Source organism: Nannospalax galili, unplaced genomic scaffold, assembly GCF_000622305.1.
Source record: "Nannospalax galili isolate Female #2095 unplaced genomic scaffold, S.galili_v1.0 scaffold611, whole genome shotgun sequence".
Classification (NCBI taxonomy): Eukaryota; Metazoa; Chordata; class Mammalia; order Rodentia; family Spalacidae; genus Nannospalax; species Nannospalax galili.
Window position 1 is genome coordinate 2,402,500 of NW_008330486.1, and position 18,349 is coordinate 2,420,848.

At 42.1% G+C, this 18,349-nt stretch overlaps 1 protein-coding gene and 1 pseudogene across 1 annotated transcript in view; both read left to right on the forward strand.

Moving 5' to 3' along the window:
- Positions 1–18,349, forward strand: part of Prtg (protogenin) — a 131,307-nt gene that overhangs the window by 19,549 nt on the left and 93,409 nt on the right. The gene's annotated exons all lie outside the window — the stretch shown is intronic.
- Positions 1,209–5,966, forward strand: LOC103745818 (annotated as a pseudogene).

The following is an 18,349-nucleotide window of genomic DNA, read 5'->3' on the forward strand; positions in this document are numbered from 1 at the left end:
GAGCTGGGAATTGAACCTGGATCTTAACTGCTGAGCCATCTCTCCAGCCCCCTGTTTTTGTTTTCTTTATCAGCTCACCCATGCTTCCACAAGCATACACATACTCTCTCCATCAGCCAGGTGTGCAGTTGTGGGAAATGACACTCTGCTGCAGCCCTCTAACAGAGTTACCCATCACAGAGCAGTTGGAAAACAATGTCTCAGAAGCCTCTGTGTATTTGCAGACATCTTTCAAATGTACAGATCCCACAGATTATTTCGTTTATAGAAATGCCGGGTCTCTATTGAGCCATGTAGGAAATTTGCACAAGGCTATGAAAAGTACTTGGCACTGAGTTGGGAAATCCAGCTTCACACAGCTGGCTCTGAATACAATTTTATTTGTATCAATATCATAATCTTTTAGACATATCCATCTTAGGTCAGTGGGCTATGAGGACTGAACCTGAGTACCGTCATCATCATTTCTGAATCTCTATGAAAGATGGCTGACATTTCCAAACCCAGCTTACCAGTTTCACTGTCTCTTTCAGTGATTCATCTTTTGAGTACAAGATCTTTTGTACAACATTCATTATAAGCCATCAATGAAACAGGTTGTTTGGCTGTCTCCACTGCTAATAACAGCCTTAAAATGCAGATCCTACCCCTTAACCTGCCTCTGATCCAGGGGCCATGACCACCAACAGCAGATGCAACATGCAGGTTTCTCTTGACCATCTCCTGTGGACTGCACACTGTTTTGATTTGGTTTATTGAACATATCCTGGGCATTTCTATATGTCTGCAGTCCACAGACCACAGGTTTCATATAATTTAGCAAAAGACATTCTATTTTTAAAAATTTAAGCTGGCCATGCCTTTAATCCCAGCACATGGGAGGCAAAGGCAGGCAGATTGCTGAGATCAAGGCTAGCCTGGTCTTCATAGCAAGTTCTAGGCCAGCTAGGGGTACAGGGAAACCCTTTCTCAAATAAAATGTGCATATGGGTGCAGTTGCGGGTGGAGGCCAGAGATAGTAGAAACCCCTGGAGCTGGAGTTACAGAGAGTTGTGAGCTCAGCATGGGTGCTGAACCATCTCTTGAGCCCCACAAAGAAAAATTCTAAAAGGAGGGGCTGGAGAGATGGTTCAGGTGATGAAGTAATTACTGTGCAAATCTGACAACCTGAGTTTAATACCCAGACCTCATGTAAATGCTGGGCAGGCATGAAGGACTCTCATAATCCAAGTGTACAGGAGATGGAAACGGGATCTCCTGAACAAGCTCATCAGACCAGCCATAACAGTGAGCTCCAGGTTCAGCAGGTAGAGAGCAATTGATGAAGAAACCACTGTCAACCTCAGGCCTCAACGTGTGTGAACACAACAGGTATATGTGTGCCTATATATATGCAAACATGTACATGCACCACACATACATAATAAGCTTTTAAAAAGGGAACTACAGTATTAAAAGATTTTGTTATGTTGTTGACAGATGGTTCAAAACTCAGTCTATTTTATGAATATATTTTAACAAGTCATCTGGTATATATTGATATATGTGTATTCATATAACTATAAATAATTATATATGTATATATCTTATATATATGTATATATATATATATATCCATTTTTCTGTTAGAATTAAGTAGCTTGCTCCTAGCTGGACATTGTGGCTCATGTCATAATTCCTCAGTGGCTGAAGGAGGAAGATTACAGCTTGGACGCTTACCAAGACCCTATCTCAAAAAAATGAAAGAATTCGGGGCAAAGCTTAGTGGACCTTGGTTCAGTCTCCATTATTGCTCACATACTGGCTTTGTCCTTAATAGCTGTTAGAAGGTAAAAGAGACTGGAAACTTACAACTGTTTATTAATGACCAGTTTGTGAATTGAATGTCGTATATAGACTTTTTAAAAATATTTTGTTATTTTTATTTTATGCGTATGCATGTATTGCCTGCATGTAGGTAAGTGCACCCCTGTCGTGAAATGCCTGCAGAGGACAGAAGAGGCTGTCGGATCCCCTGGAACTGGAGTTGCAGACAGTTGTTAGCTACCATGTGGGTGCGTTCTCTGTAAGTGCAGCCAGTGCTCTTAACCACTGAGGTCGGATCCCGGAACTGGAGTTGCAGACAGTTGTTAGCTACCATGTGGGTGCTGGGATTCGAACCCAGGTCTTCTGCAAGAACAACCAGTGTTCTTAACCGCTAAGCCATCTCTCCAGCCCCCTATATAGACTTTTAATTGATGTAATAAATTATAAAATAAATTATGTTGCATAACAGACATTTACTTATTATCTAGTAAGTATGTGGGAGAGAAAGGAAAACTAGGCCTTTTATAGTTCTGAGGAAAGTCATGTGTAATATGAGAAAACAGCATTCTGTACTATCTACCCTCCACTTACCCATCCATCTATCATCTACCCTCCACTCACCCATCCATCTATCATCTACCATCCACTTACCCATCCATCGTCCATCCATCCATCCATCCATCCATCATCTGTCATCTGTCACCCATACATCATCCATCTACCAATTCATCTATCCACCCATTCTCCCAGCTGTCATCCACCCATCCATCCATCTTTCCATCTAGTTACTCACCTATCCTCTATTTATCCATCCATCTATCCATCATCTACCATCCATCTGTTATCCATCTATCTACCCTATCCTATCCACCTATCTGTCTGTCTATCTGAACAATATCAATACTATAAAGTTTATCATGAAATAGTTTAATGTACTGTAGCTCCTGAATTGGTGTTTAAAGTCCTTCAGATAACCAGTTGTGAAGGCAAAAATAGTCCTAGCAGAAATATTTCTGTTGTGATTTTGATGGATTTTGAGATTTTTTTTCTCATTATTACTATACAGATGAAGTTGCTAAGTGTCACATTTGGTTACAAAAACTGCACTCTTTGTAATGCTTTCTTGATTCGTCTCCATCTGTGACTGGTGCACAGTGTAAAGTTGTGTGGAATGTTCTTTCTGCACAGTTGAGCTATTAAGCATAACTAATTCTTTATAGGATGACAAGGCCCAAGAAAGGTATCGCTTGGATCAGGCACATAAGGCAGTCAGTGAGCAAACCGTGGAAAGGGAAGCCATCCTAGGAAAGGCAAGGGTACTTTTTCTTCTCCCCTTCCACTCATAGGAGCCACACAAGTCGAACAGCTTTGAAGCTGGTTTATATGTCTTACTATGCATGTTCATTCTGTACCGTTTCCAGCTTGTTTTTGCCAGCAGAGGGGCCAGGAATAATTACTTGATAAATGTGTTAGCATGTGCCATTCCCTTCTGTGACTACACTGCTGCTGGGAGACAGATAATTTGAGAAGAGGAAAATCCCACTTGGGGATGCCTTTCAAAGAGAGATCAGGTTTTATTGCCAAACTAACAGGATTCTGTCTAGATTATGGGAGCACCATATGGAGACTGTTTATGTGTTGGTTTCTTTTTTTTTTAAAGTTTTTTAAAGTTCAAGATTAAGAAGTGGTTGGGAAAGATGGAAGGCAAAGTAAACAGTGGGGTTTTTTTTTGTTTTTTTTTTTTTACTTTACCAGCTCTAGAGAAGGAAGTAATTTTATGACGTAATTTTATGACCATTTGATGATTATAGCTCAGCGGTTAAGAACACTGGCTGTTCTTGCAGAAGACACAGGTTCGAATCCCAGCACCCACAGGGCAGCTAACAACTGTCTGTAACTCCAGTTCCAGGCAATCTGACAGCTTCTTCTGTTCTTGGGCATTGCACCGCAAGGGTGCACTTACCTACAATCAGATAATATATGCATACACATAAAATAAAAATGAAAAAAAAAACAGTTGTATGTACCTATGGTGTGTGTGCAGGTGTATGTGTGTGTTCATAAAGTTTACATGTGTGAATACACATGAGGTGGGAGTGTAGAGGCCCAAGACTGACATCAGTCTGACATCGGTTTTCCTCTTTGGCTCCCCACCTTATTCAGTGATGCAGGCTCTCTCAGTTGAATGCAGGCTGATAAACCAAGGCAGTTTACTCTGGGGAGCTCCTGTCTGCCTGGGATTAGCGGTGAGCTGCCATGCCACCAGGCATTTATGTTGGTTCTGGGGATCAGAACTCAGGTCCTCATGCTTGCCCAGCAAGCACTTTATCCACTCAGCCATCTCCCCAGCCTGTACCCCTATATTTTTAAATAAGAAATTATTATTATTATTATTATTGTTATTACTTATGTGTGTGAATGCAGTATGTGTGGAGATGCACATGTGCCACAGCATGCTTGGAGAAGTCACAGGACAATATTTTTCCTTCTACCTGTATGTAGGTTTTGGGAAGAGGGTTGGTCATTTGACTTGCCCATGCTTTGGGGCTAGGGAGATAGTTCAGTTAGTAAAAAGCACCTGAATTCAGTCCCCAGAAACCACATAAAAAGGCAGGTGTAGTGGCACATGCTTGTAGTCTCAGCAGTGGGGAGGCAGAGACAGGGGACCAGCCAGCCTAACATTCTATGTGAGCTCCAAGCAGTAAGAGACCCTGTCTCAAAAAAACAAGGTAGATGACTCCTGGGGAATAATACTCAGGACTGTCCTCTGACCTCCATATGTACATGTATCCACATCCACATGCATACACACACACACACACACACCCGCGTGCGCGAGTACACGTGCACACAGGACTATTTCTCACCGGAGATTCCCTAGAATAGACCAGTTTATTCCAGGGCCAAATTCTCAATAAAGTCAAGTCTGGTGTGATGGACTCTGAGTCAGTTGAGTATTATGAGACTCAAGGTTGACTTAGAATGCCAGCAGCTGACTCGAGTCTGCAGGACCCTCTGAGTGTAGCCTCTAGAATGACTGCACCAGAGCTGTCACCTGCAGTGTGCAGCCCCCATGGAGAGCTGTGGAGGGTCAGGCTGGGATACTCAGAAGGGCTGGGTTTTCAGGTGTGTGTTAATTGCATTGAATGTATCTCCAGGCCTCTCAGCAGAGGTGCACCTGCCCTTCCACCATTTCCACAAGGAGGGGACTAGGAGGGCTCTAGAATTCTGACTCCTCCTGTCCCTAAGGAACACAGATGCATTTCTAGCTGGAAGGATAAATTTTGCTGAAAATGTAATTTTTGTGTGCATCCAAGTGAATTAACTTGCCAGATGTTGTGTGTGGTACTGTAGAGATAATTTCAACTGGGTTTTAGCATTTTATAGTTCTTCGGATTGTTATTATGCATACATTATACTATTTATCTCTGCATGTAAGGTAGCTGTCTGTAACCCCCTGCTCTAGTTTACCATATGTTGCCTTGATAAACACCATGACCAAAGAAAGCAACTCTAGGGGGAAAGGGTTCATTTCATCTTCTAGCTTATCATCCATCATGGAGGGAAAGCCAAAGCAGGAACGCAAAGGAGGAACCAAGCCGAGATCATAGAGTAACGCTGCTTACTAGCTTGTTTCCCTGGCTTACTCATCGACTTTTCTTATATAGTCCAGGCCTACTTGCCCAAGGTTGGCACCACCCACAGTGGGCTGGACTTTCCCCATCAATCAGCAGTCACGAATATGCTGACTACTTTCTCGCACCCTGGCCATCTTGGCGGTTGCTCTTGGTTGGGGGCCATCTGCACCTAAGGCAGGAAGTTGGTGGCTGCAGAAGATGAAAAAAATCTCTGGAGTCGATCACCTCTAGGTTCCAGCTTATTAAGAAAAGTGGAAAGTATGTGCTGTACAAGCAGACTCTGAAGATGATCAGACAGGGCAAGGCCAAATTGGTCATCCTTGCCAGCAACTGCCGAGCTTTAAGGAAGTCTGAAATAGAATACTATGCCGTGTTGGCCAAAAACTGGTGTCCATCACTACAGTGGCAATAATATTGAATTGGGCACAGCATGCAGAAAATACTAGAGTCTACACACTGGCTGTCACTGACCCAGGTGATTCTGATATTAGAAGCACGCCAGAGCAGACTGGTGAAAAGTAAACCTGGAAAGGTTTTCTTTAATAAAAACTTGGCAGAAATTGTTTTCTTTTTATAGTAAGAATGGGCTGACTAGACCCCAATGAATGAAATTGCACTGAGGTACGTCTGGGTATACTAACTTGATTCGGTAGGCCTTAGCATATATGAGAGAATGCATGAAATCTAGTGGGGTGGGCTATGGGGGTGTCCAGATGAGGGAGGGGTGTAAAGATGATTAAGGTGTTTTATATGAAGTGCACAAAAATTCAACTAAAAATATACATTAAAAAAAAAAAAAAGAAAATGCCCCACAGATATGGCCACAGGCCAGTCTTCTGGAGGAAATTCTTCAACTGAGTTTTCCTCTTTCCAGGTATGTCTAGGTTTGTGACCAGTTGACAAAAACTATGACTTTCCCTATATAGATACTCTGTTTATATATAGATCTATATCTATATAAAGATATAAGATGAATGGATAGATGGATGGATGAATAAATGGATGAATGAACATATAATTAAAAATAATCTTAGGCTGAATTTTGTGTGTTCATCATGTATCTGTGTCTGTGTTGTAGTGCCAGAAATAGAAGATAAAAAGTCGCAGACTATGTCCTGAGGTAGGAGCCGAGTGGAGCTAGTGAACCAGGGGAGCAAACAAGCTCATTCATGATCTTGGAAGTATGAGAGGTGCCAGTAGTTTTACTTGAGACGTGAGGACTGGTTTCATAGAAGAAGGGAGGGTGGTTTCTAGAGTCAGCTTTTACACTTATTTATTTGTTTTTTTACTATGTGTATTGGGGGGGTTTACATGCCACAGCACACGTGTGAAGGGCAGATGATAACATGCAGGCTTTGGTTCTCTCCTTCCACAATGGCCCCAGGAGTCAGTTTTTAAAAACCTGTGTGCTATCATCTTGCTTACTGTATAATTATTTGTCTTTTCAAAGTGGCTAGAAAATTAGGAGCTCGTGAGATGGCTCAGCAGGTAAAGACAGTTGCTGCCATACCTGATGATCTGAGTTCAATCCTCAGGACGTACGTGATGGAAGGAGAGAATCAACTTCCACAAGTTGTCCTCTGAGCTCCACACATGCGCTGTGACATGTACACAAATGTGATAAAAAACAAGGAAAGACTTTCTGTTTCCTAAAGGACAGAAACGTTTTTGAAGTTTATTTTTAATTTATATAAGTAAAGCTAACTTTTGGGGGCTAAAATTATATGGGATGTGTTTTTGATGTGGATGTACATGTTCATGATTGTGTGTAGGTTGGAGGTTGATGTCAGGTGTCTCCCTCAGTCACTCTCCAACTAATGTTTTGTGTTTTGTTTTGCTTTGTTTTTTTGGGGGACAGGGTCTCACTATGTAGCTCCAGCTGGCCTGGAACTTGCTATGTAGACCAGGCATTCAACAGTATGCTTAGACTCCAGTTAATTTTTTTTGAGACTGTGTTTTTCACTGAACCTGGAGCTCAGTGATTTGTCTAGGCTGGCTAGCCAATGAGCTCCACATATCTGCTGGCCTGCATACCTCCAGCTCTGGATTCCAGGCATACACTGCCATGCCTGGTTCTTACAATGGTGTTGGGGATCCAGAGTCAGGTTTTCATGCTTGTACAGCAGGTACTTTACTGACTCCACTTCCCAGCCCCAGTTCCAGGAGCTTTGACACATGTGTAGAGCTGTGTTACCATTGCCAACCAAGACACAGAAGGGCTTCATCATCACAGAGCATCCTCTCCTGCCTCCTGTGGCCGTAGCCTCTTCCCTGGTGCCCAGCAGCCACTTCGTCTGTATTTCCTGAGTGTACTATAGATGGGCTTGCATATGGCACTGCCCTTGGGATCTTGCTTCTTTTATTCTGCAAAGAACATTTGGATGGTAACCCTCACCACCTGAAGGACATGGGGGTCTTTTTTTTGGTTTGGGTTGATAATGAACAAATGTTCTCTGAACTTTCTTGTACAGGTTTTTAAAAAATATTTATTCTTATTTTATGTGTATATGTGTTCTACCTGCATGTATGTAAATGTTTAACGTGTGCACTGTGCGTGGAGATCAGAAGAAGGCATTGGATCCCCTAGAACTGGAGTTACAGATGGTTGTGAGCCGCCATGTAGGTGCTGGCAACTAAACTCAGGTGCTCTTAACTGCATCCTGGTTCCAGTCCCTCTTATACAGGTTTTTGTGTGGATGCGAGCGTTCATTTCTATTGAGTAAATATTAAAGATAGAATGCAGGATCCAAGTAAAGTCTGTTTCCAACTCTTTAAGAGACAGCTAAACTTGCCAGGTGTGGTGACACATGCCTTTAACCCCAGCACTTGGAGGGCAGATCTTTGTGAGACTGAGGCCAGCCTGGTCTACATATCGAGTGCCAGGCCAGCTGGGGCTACAGGGAGACCCTGCCTTAAACAAACAACAAAAAACAAACAAAAAAGAAACTGCTAAATCTTGTCCGAAATGACTGCCGATGCGCATTCCCACCAACAGTGCTTCATGTGGCTGGTTTGCTTCCTTGATATAAATTGATAATTGGATGCAATTTTTTGTTCTGCATTTGAGAGCAGAGCTGACCTGGGCAAAAAAAACCAACTTGCGTGTGCATGTGTACATGATATATATGTGTGTATGTGGGTGTACACCTGTGTGTCTGAGATGTGTGTACGTGTGTGTGGCGGCCAGAGGTCAATATTGGGTGTCTTCTCTATTTCTGTCCAGCTTATTTTTTGGTGTGTGGTCTATGTGTACATGTGTATGCAGATGTACTGTACTTGCATCTGTGTGTTGAGGCCAGAGGTTGGCTTCAAGTATCTTCCTTTATCATCTCCATCTTATTTGTTGAGGCAGGGTCTTTCACTGGAGCTAGTGCTTGTCCTTTCAGCTAGCCTCCAGAATCTGCCTGTTTCTCCCTCCCAGCACTGGGGCTACAGGCATGTATGGCCATGCTCTGGTTTTATGTGAGTGCTGGGGATCCCACTGAGCCATCTCCTTGACTACCTAACTTGCCTTGTATTTACTGTGTATGTTTTAAATTTTATTAAACTTGTTTGCTATACAATTACACACAATTTCATGTGTATATAATGCATGCTGATTATTCTCACCCCCCCACCTTATCCTGTCTGCTTCTCACCCCATCAACCGGCTCCCTCCTTCCTACAAGTCCCTTTCCCACATTCATGTCTTTCTGTTTTGTTTTGTGACCCACTGAGTTTAACCAGGGTTGTCTGTGTGACCAGGGGTTTGGAGCTGCCTGATGGAGCCTGGTGGGCTCAGCAGTGGGTATACAACTGGACATCGACTGCTCCTCCGTCCGTTAGTAGCCAGTAATTCAGGAGGGGGTGGGAGGGGTGGGAGGGGCGAGCCCTCTCTTATTTTCTTCAAGCTGGTTCCCCCAGGCAAAGGCAGAGACCCTACTCCGTTGATCCAAAGTGCTTTAGAGCTGGGAATATGTAATCCCCCTTTCTCTTGGGAGTGGGGTTCACTCAGGAATGGGGTCTGCTGTCCTAGCATGTTTATGTAGCACATTTGTTTATGTACCGATCCTGCTACAGCTCTTTGTTTCCTACACATACACAATAAAGATGCTGAAAATATTCCATATGAGAAAATTTGGAAAATTTTAAGTCATTTATTCTCATCCTAGTTTCCTACTAAGCACACTGCTGTCATGACAAATTGGGATTCTCTTCTCTTTGAGTGGACTTTGGGTGGTGAACAGTTATACTTAAATCACTGTGACTTTTAAGCCTATTGAAATCACTGCCAGTTTCTTATTCTTGGGCCCTTTGAATTTTAGGACACAGATGTCGAAACAATGACTCTTGTTCTTTTGTGTAGTCTGCATTGGAAGGGTGCCAGGAGGTGGGCAGTCAGGGACATACCAGCAGAGGCCTCCACTTATCAATTAAGTGCAGGCCTTAGAAACCCTGGTCTCATCAGTTCCTTGATTAATGTGTCATTGATGATTAAGAGTTCTTTTTTCAAAAAAATTTTACACATATTTGTGTGTGTGTGTGTGTGTGTGTGTGTGTGTGTGTATAGAAGCCAGAGGATAACTTGCAGGAAATGGTTCTCTCCTTGTACCATGTTGGTTCCTCTGGTCAAATTCTGGTAGTCAGGCTTGGCAGCAAGTGCCCTTACCTACTGAGTCATCTCGCTGGTGAATCCTTTTTTATAAAAAAAAACAAAAACAAAAACAAAACCCTACAATAGTTGTGCCTAGAACAGTAATTTCTGTGAACTCCATGTATTCTATGATGACAGTTAATAACCCCTTAAAGAGCCTTACTGTGTAAAGAGTGTTTAGAGGGATTTGCTCAGCGTTAGCAGTAGAGAGTGATAAAACCAAGTTGTGATGTTCTCAGCAAAAGAGTCTGAGGGAGGTGCTGATGTGGTGTGTGGAGTTAGTTCAGGAGGCTTTTGTTGAATGCCTGTTGTATGTAGGGTACTCTGCTGGCTCCCTGGCAACATTCTCGGAACTCAAAGAATTTACAATCTAGGTAAAAAGAGACCAGAACCTAAAAGTTGAGAAGTTAGGAAATTTTTTTTTCCCAAAAATTTAATTACATTTGTGTGTGTGTGTGTACACTCTTGGGCGCATATATAGAGGTCAGAAAACAACTTTCAGGAGTCGCTTCTCTCCTACCAAGTAGGTTCTTGGGCTAGAACTTAGATTATCAGGCTTGGCAGCAAGCACCTTTATCCATCAAGCCAGTTTTCCTGCTCAAGTTAGGACATTTAAATGAGTGATTATTAAGAGAAGTGATTCTGGGTATGGTGGTGCACCCCTTTAAGTCTCAACAGAGACAGGTGGATCTCTGTGAGATTGAGGCCAGTCTGGTCTATATAGTGAGTTCTAGGCCAGCTGGGGCTACAGGGAGGCTGTCTCAAACAAACAAACAAACAAACAAACAAACAAACAAACAAACGAGATACAGAGACAGAATTGCTTAACAGTAGTCAGATTGTCAGGAAGGAATTCGGAGAGATTCATGTCCCACTGTCTCTGGCCAAATAAACTGAGCATGGGGGAATGCTAGATCTCATTTATCAGAGTGAGACTGGGGAAATGTCAAAGAGGCAAAGAATCCTCAGGTGTTATTAAAGGTGGCTTTCAGTTTAGATACGGTAAGAATATTTGGGAAAATAAGCTAGTTATGAACTCTTTGGAGGTAAGGCACATCTCTGACAGTCTCTGGTTCCTAACTTCATTATGAAGGCTCTAACCTTCACTTTAGCTTACTTGATCACTTATTGATATTATTGTTATTATTATTTCCAATGCTGAAGATTAAACCCAGGACCTTGGACATGCTAAACAAGTGCTCTACCACCCAGCTTCGCCTCGAGGCCCTTGGTTACATGTTTTGATCTAAGCACTTCCCTTTGTAAAAATAAACATGCTCTTGGTTTTCAGACTGACCAGATTGAAACAGAACAGAATAGCTTATTCTCTGAAAGTTAAACACAGAGCAGCTGGGTAAGAGTTGAGACGCAAGATGTAATGACCATATCTGTCTTATTGTTGGATTTTTTTTAAAATTAAGCAGCTTTTTGTTTGTTTGTTTTTGTTTTTGACAGGGTCTCTTTGTACCCCGAGCTGGCCTGGAATTTGCTATATAGACCAGGCTGGCCTCAATCTCACAGAGATCCGCCTGCCTCTGCCTCCCAAGTGCTGGGATGAAAGGCATGTGCCACCACGCCCAACTGAAAAAGATTTTTTTGATTGATTTATTTCTATTTAAGGTATATAAATATTTTGCCTGCATGTATGTAAGTGTGAAATGAAGGCCAGAAGAGGGTTTCAGATCTCCTGGAACTGGAGTTATGGCCAGTTGTTAGCCAGCATGTGGGTACTAGGAACAGAACCCAGATCCTCTGCAAGAGCTGCAAGTGCTCTTAACCACTGAGCCGTCTCTCCAGTCCCACCTTTCCTAGTCTTAAGGATGTATTAAGTTTGAAACATATTCCTTGGTTGGTTTTCACCTGCTATGCCTTCATGCTCTGGTTAAAGGATGGCCAGATATCTGTGAATCATTGTGCATTCAGAAGCCAGTCAGTCCTCATGTGCAAGGGCTTTACAGGGAGTGAATTCTTGTGAGGCATGGAGTTATGACTGCTTTTGGTTAGTAAAGTTCACATGGTTGGCTTGAAACACCAGCAACAGAAAAAACTAAGTAAACAGGTATAAAACTTGGTAACCAACTCTGAAATCATGGACATTTGAGAGCCAGAATCGGAAACAATCTTGTGTTCTTGATGAGCTGCTGACAGATTTCCACAAAGCTAGAGAACGGTGACTTTAAGGTGGTGCAAGCTGTAGGAACAAGGACGTGACTGCTGGCCACATTCCCCGGCCCTTTGGGATCTCCCTGGGAAGGGTGGGGTTGTGGTAATTGGGGCAGTCCTTCACCAGCTGAGGCCTGGTGCTCCCCAGGTTGACCTGCCTTGTTGGGACCAGCTATTTAAACCCTGCATCAAGACTCCCTCTTATGTTAGTGTAAGAACATTTTATATACAGTTTTTTATATGCAGTTTTCAAAAGTAAGTAACATTTTTCTTATATTGAGAAAGTGTCTGTAAACTTGTTTTAAGCTACAGAATGGGATATCATTATAGACTATGTGTCCATAGTTTTTCATTGTCTTTAAAACCCAACATATGTTATTCATTGCGGCCTTTGAAATATGTGAATGACATATCAACTTAATATCTATTAAATTAGCTAATACGCAAGCTAACGTTGGCTTATTGATTTAATTAGTCATATACTATTTCAGGTGTAGACTCTCAATATTGCTTTCTGATCAAGTAAAAGTTTGGGGGGACATTTTCATCTGAGCAGCTTTGATATGTTTGGGTTTTTAGCCCCTGGCTATAAATCATAGAAGCAAATGATTAAGTAGGCAGGTGAAGAAGAGGAAGTCACAAATAAAATAGGCACTTACATTTATTGTGTTTGCAAAGTTGTTTTGGAGGGCAGCAAGCATTTCTAGGGACCTCATTTCTTGCCTGTTTTATGGAGCTCTGGCCTCTTAACAGCACTACTTCAACAGCTTCTTGCCTCTGGGTTTATGTTAGGGCTCAGCGTAGAGGGAAAAAGGAGGTCGGATTTCACGAGGAGGCTGTGGCCTTGTAAAATCATACCTCCCTTGCAGAAACAAAGTCCACATTAGGAAGTAAGCTGAGATTTGCATAAGGATATTTAAAGTTGTCACTTAAATAATGTGCAAAATATGTTAACAGTGAAAAGAGCCTTCAGAAGAGTTTTAGAAGGCTCCAGCACTCATTATGAAGGGCAGATCCATTTACTCAGTTAATACTCCATTAAAAAAAAAAAAAAAAAAAAAAGCAGGAGTTCCAAAGATGGATTGGTGGTTAAAGCACTTGCTCCCCAAGCCCGAGGAACAGTTTAGATCTCCAGAAACCCAAGTAAATGCTGGGTGAGCTCAGCAAGTAGCCTGTAATTCCAGCCCCAGAAGATGAAGGCAAGGATCCCTAGATTAGCCAGCTAGTGAGACTAGCCATAATAGTGAGCTCTGGGTTTCACTGAGAAATCCTGCTTCAATGAGTAGGGAGGGAGAGTGAGGAGGAGTCCCGGTATTAACCTTGGGTCCCCACATGCATGCATACATGTGCATTCCATGTGTGCTTACACACATATAGATACATGCATACACATGTACATCATACACATGAATGATGGAAAAAGAAAAAAATACCAATCAGAATAGGAGCCATGCCTGGTGGCCCATGTTTGCTATTCCAGCACCCTCAGGAGGCTGATGTTAGAGTCTTAAGTTAGAGGCCAGCCTAGGCTACATAGTGAGTTGTAGACTGGCCTTGGTTACCTAGTGAGATTCTGTCTCAAAAACAAGTAAACAGGGGCTGGAGAGATGGTTCAGTGGTTAAGAACCCTGGCTGCTCTTGCAGAAGACCTGGGTTCAAATCCCAGTACACACATAGTGGCTAAAAACCTTCTGGAGTTCCAGGGGATCTGACAACCTTTTCTGACCTCCATGGGCATTGTATGACATGGGTGCATTTACATATATGCAGGTAATGCACTTATACACATAAAATAATAAAAATAATAAAATATTTTTTTAAAAAATCAAGTAAACAGAAAATTAGAATAGCTTTGAAGGTGATGCATCTTGTTACAAGAGCTCTAACCTGGTATGTGCAAGGTACTGGATTCATTCCCTACCACTGACAACAAAATCAAAATAGAAAAATACAAATCACAGATGCTGGGAAACAAAGCACGAGATTGTCATGGTGTAGAATATTCCAGATCAGATCTGGAACATGCAGGGTGGATGGCTGCAGACTGGGGCATCTGTTTCCTAATCCTATGAGTTTCTATAGTTTCTAAGTTTTGAAATGAAATTTTATATGTTTTAAGTTAAAAGTAGCTTTTATTCAGAAGATCTTTCTGTTACATTTTAGATTTAGGGCACTGGTTAGGGAGAGAATCAAGCATCCACAGATCCCAAGTGCTATCAAACCAGAGTAAGAATGTGTATGTCTGTACATGTATGAAGTATGGGCCTGTGTGCATGCAGAGGCCAGAGGACATCAGGTATCCTGCTCTGTCACTCCTTGTCTTATTCTCTTGAGACAGCTTTCACATGCAGCTTAGTTACACATTTTGAAGAAAAAAACTCTAAATAGAGTATAAAAAGTTAAAACCACTTATACATCACCTTAGCTAGCGATTTGAATTTGCTGACCTGTCGCCTGTGTACATCACGGAAGTGGTAGCTTTATCTTCTATGTGAGTTGAAAATGGAAAAATGATCTCTGTTTCTTTCCATTTTATATGCTTTTCTGTAAAAACTGCAAAAGCCTGGTTTAGTAGAAAAGTAACAGGAAAAATTAAACCCTAGAATATTTGTGTCTTTGCTCCAGCTTAAAGTTGATGTGTATTTGCATAAGGGTCACCAATATCCTTTATTTGACTTTCTTGGGGTCAGCGTTCAGAACACAGAGCTAGTGCATTCATAGTGAGACACCCTGTTCCTACTTCCTCCTCACCCGTGCTGGGAGCTCATCAGGTGCCATGCATCTCCTGAACACAAGTTGGCATTTGCATGTGCTGTGTGTGTGTGTGTGTGTGTGTGTGTGTGTGTGTGTGTCTTGGGAGGCTGGGATATAGTGTGGTGATAGAGTACTTGTCTAATGTGTATGAAGCCCTGAGTTCAACCCTAATTGGAAAACAAAAAGGTATATGTGGATTAAAGGCGGCCTTACGGTGTGCTTTAGAAAATTCTTGTTTCGCGATGGAGTGACTCTGAGGACACACAGCATGTGCGAGTGAAGCTGTGATCCTGACCCAGGTCTGTAGATTTTAATATCTGCTCTCTTCTTCCTTCTTTTCTGTGTGACACAGGTCTCACTTTCCTTTCTCTCTCCCCCTCTCTTCCTCCCCCCTTCCTCTTTCTCTCTCCCTCTGCTCCCTTTCTCATTGACACGGGTCTAGCTGCATAACCAAGGGTGGCCTGGAACCTACTCTGCATCCCAAGCTGGCCTTGAATTTGTAATCCTGCTTCAGACTCCAGGATTACAGGTATGCGCACCATATCTGACTAGATTTTTAAGAAAGATAATTGGCTCGTTAAATAAACTTTAGACTGACGTAGCCAACATATACTTTCCTGTATAAAGATAAAATGAAAGCCTTAGCTTCTAACAGTCTGTAAGATGGTTTTGTTTGACTTTGTTGTGATGCTGAGGATGAGGAACCTGAGCCTTGTGACACTAGGCAGGTACTTTACTGCTGAGATGCATTCCTAGCTCTAAGCAAAAGTGGTTTCTTTTAAAATATATTTTATTTATAATGATGTGTGTATGTGCATATATGAGTGTAGGTGCCCACAGAGTCCAGAAGAGGGCACCTGATTCCCTGGAGCTGGAGTTGCAGGTTGTGAGCCACACCCCCCAACATGGATGCTGAGAACTGAACTTAGGTCCTCTGCAAGTGCAGTACATGCACTTAACCACTGAGCCATCTCCCTAGTCCCTCTAAGCAGAAATCTTAAAAGTATTTCTGTTTGGAAATTCAGAGATTTAACATACCTTATCCAGCTAGAAAGCCAATGTATTTTTGCTTACATTGTCCAGAACTGCTTAGAGGTATAAAGTCTGTGGTTTTCAACTTCATAAAAACAGTATCAGCCTGGCATGGTGACACATGCCTTTGATCCCAGCACTCAGGAGGCAGAGGCAGGTGGATCTCTTGTAAGTTCAAGGCCAGCCTGGTCACCATAGTAAGTTCCAGGCCAGCTGGGGTTACAGGGAGATCCTGTAATCAATCCAATCAATCAATCAGTCAATCAATCAATCAGTAAATCAATTAATCAATCAGTAAATCAAGCTGAGGGCTGGAGAGATGGCTCAGTGATTAAAAGCACTGGCTACTCTTATAGAGGACCTGGGTTCAGTTCCTATCACCCATGCGGTGGTTTACAACAGTCCCTAACTCCAGTTCCAGGGGATCCAATGCTCTGTTCTGTCCTCCATAAGCACTGCATGCATGTGATGCAACTTACACACATACAGATAAAACATTCATACACACAAAAAATTAAAGCCGATAAACTCTAAAACTTCATTAATTTAAAAATGAAAATATCATTGCTTATTAATATAGTGCGTTAATCCAGTTATTTTCCAAAGGAAGAAATTAAAGAAAGGGGCAATATTGCTCTATGGTGCAAATCTCTTTAGTTTGCTTAAGAAGGCAAGGTGTTCTGCTTCTGCATTAAATCTGTTGCAGTTCTTCCCAGCATGAGCTTCCAGAAAACTCTCTATACTCAAGAGAAAAGAAAATTAAAAAGGAAAATGATGGTAAATTTGAAAATGGTTTTGATGGGGCTTCAGAAGACCTGGGTTCGAATCCCAGCAATCACATGGCAGCTAACAACTGTCCATAGCTCCAGTTCCAGGGGATCCAACAACCTCTTCTGTCCTCTGTGGGCATTGCATAACACAGGTGCACTTACTACATGCAGGCACTACAAGCATACACGTAAAATAAAAATAATAAATAAAAAATACTTTTTAAAAATTTTTAAAGAAAAAGAAAATGTTTTTGACAAGCCTGGTGTGGTGGCACACGCCTTTAATCCCAGCACTCGGGAGGCAGAGGCAGGCAGATCTTTGTGGGTTCCAGGCCAGCCTAGTCTACATAGTGGGTTCCAGGCCAGCCTGGTCTACTTAGTGAAGTTCCAGGTCAGCTGCGGCAACAGGAAGACTCTGTCTCAAAAGGACAAAAAAAGAGAATGGCTTTGACTTTGAGGATCTACTCACATTAGCAGTTTGAATGCTGCTGTAAAGTATTAGAAATGTTTGCAACCTACACAAAGTATGACTTTACCTCATTCCACCCGTTTTCAAAGTACACCCTTCAAAGAATTGTGACAGCTGTAGTCCTATACCTCTGAAGGCCCAGAAAAGTCAAGTCCAAGGTTGAAATCATCAGTCTCCTATGAGCTTTGCTTTTTCCATTCTAGTGGAGGATAAGCCTAGTCTCCGCGTCCTCATCATTTTCTTCATACTATCCCTAGTTGATAAATCATGAAGGCATATATATATATGTATTTTTTTTAATTTTTATTTTATTTTTTTTGAGACAGGATCTCCCCATAGCCTCAGCTGGCCTGGAACTCACTACGTAGACCAAGCTGGCCTGGAACTCAGAGATCTGCCTGCCTCTGCCTCCCAAGTGCAGGGATTAAAGGCATTTGCATTTTTAACTGGAGTCTAGGGGTGGGGTTAGATCATCCCTGGGGCCCTTTCTTTGTGTCTTGGAATGCCTAGTCTAGGAAAGGGAAACTACCCTATTCCTGAGGTCTGAATTCCTTCAACTTGCAGAATTATTGACACTATGCCTGCTCTGAGGAGGCCTGCTTAGCCTAGGGAAGAATTGTCTCTAGAAACATCAACACCTCAAGATTTATCTCCACTTTGGAAATGCGTGATCCTAAAAATAGTGCTTGGGTTTCTCTGTCTTCTGTTCCCCACACACCCCTTTGTGTTTTGTATGTAGCTATATATTATTATGAATCACTTATTTTTCAGTTATATTAATCGTTTCTCTCCAATAGTTTCCTGAGAATCGACTTAAGAGTTTAATTCTAAAAAAGACTAAACTTGCCAAGTTAGGCCTATGGTTTTCTTTCTTTTTTTAAAAAATATTTAAAAATTGGTTTATCTGGACCAACTGTATGGCCTTAAACATCCAAAAGGAAAGTATAACCAAAGATTAAAGGGGCCAATATAATTTCTTAAGAGTCCATATGTATAGCTAAAGGCTACATTAACAAGCAACAATGCCAGACAGGCGATACCTTCTTTTGAGTTGTTGGCCAGGGTGGCCAAAGGGACTCCCAGA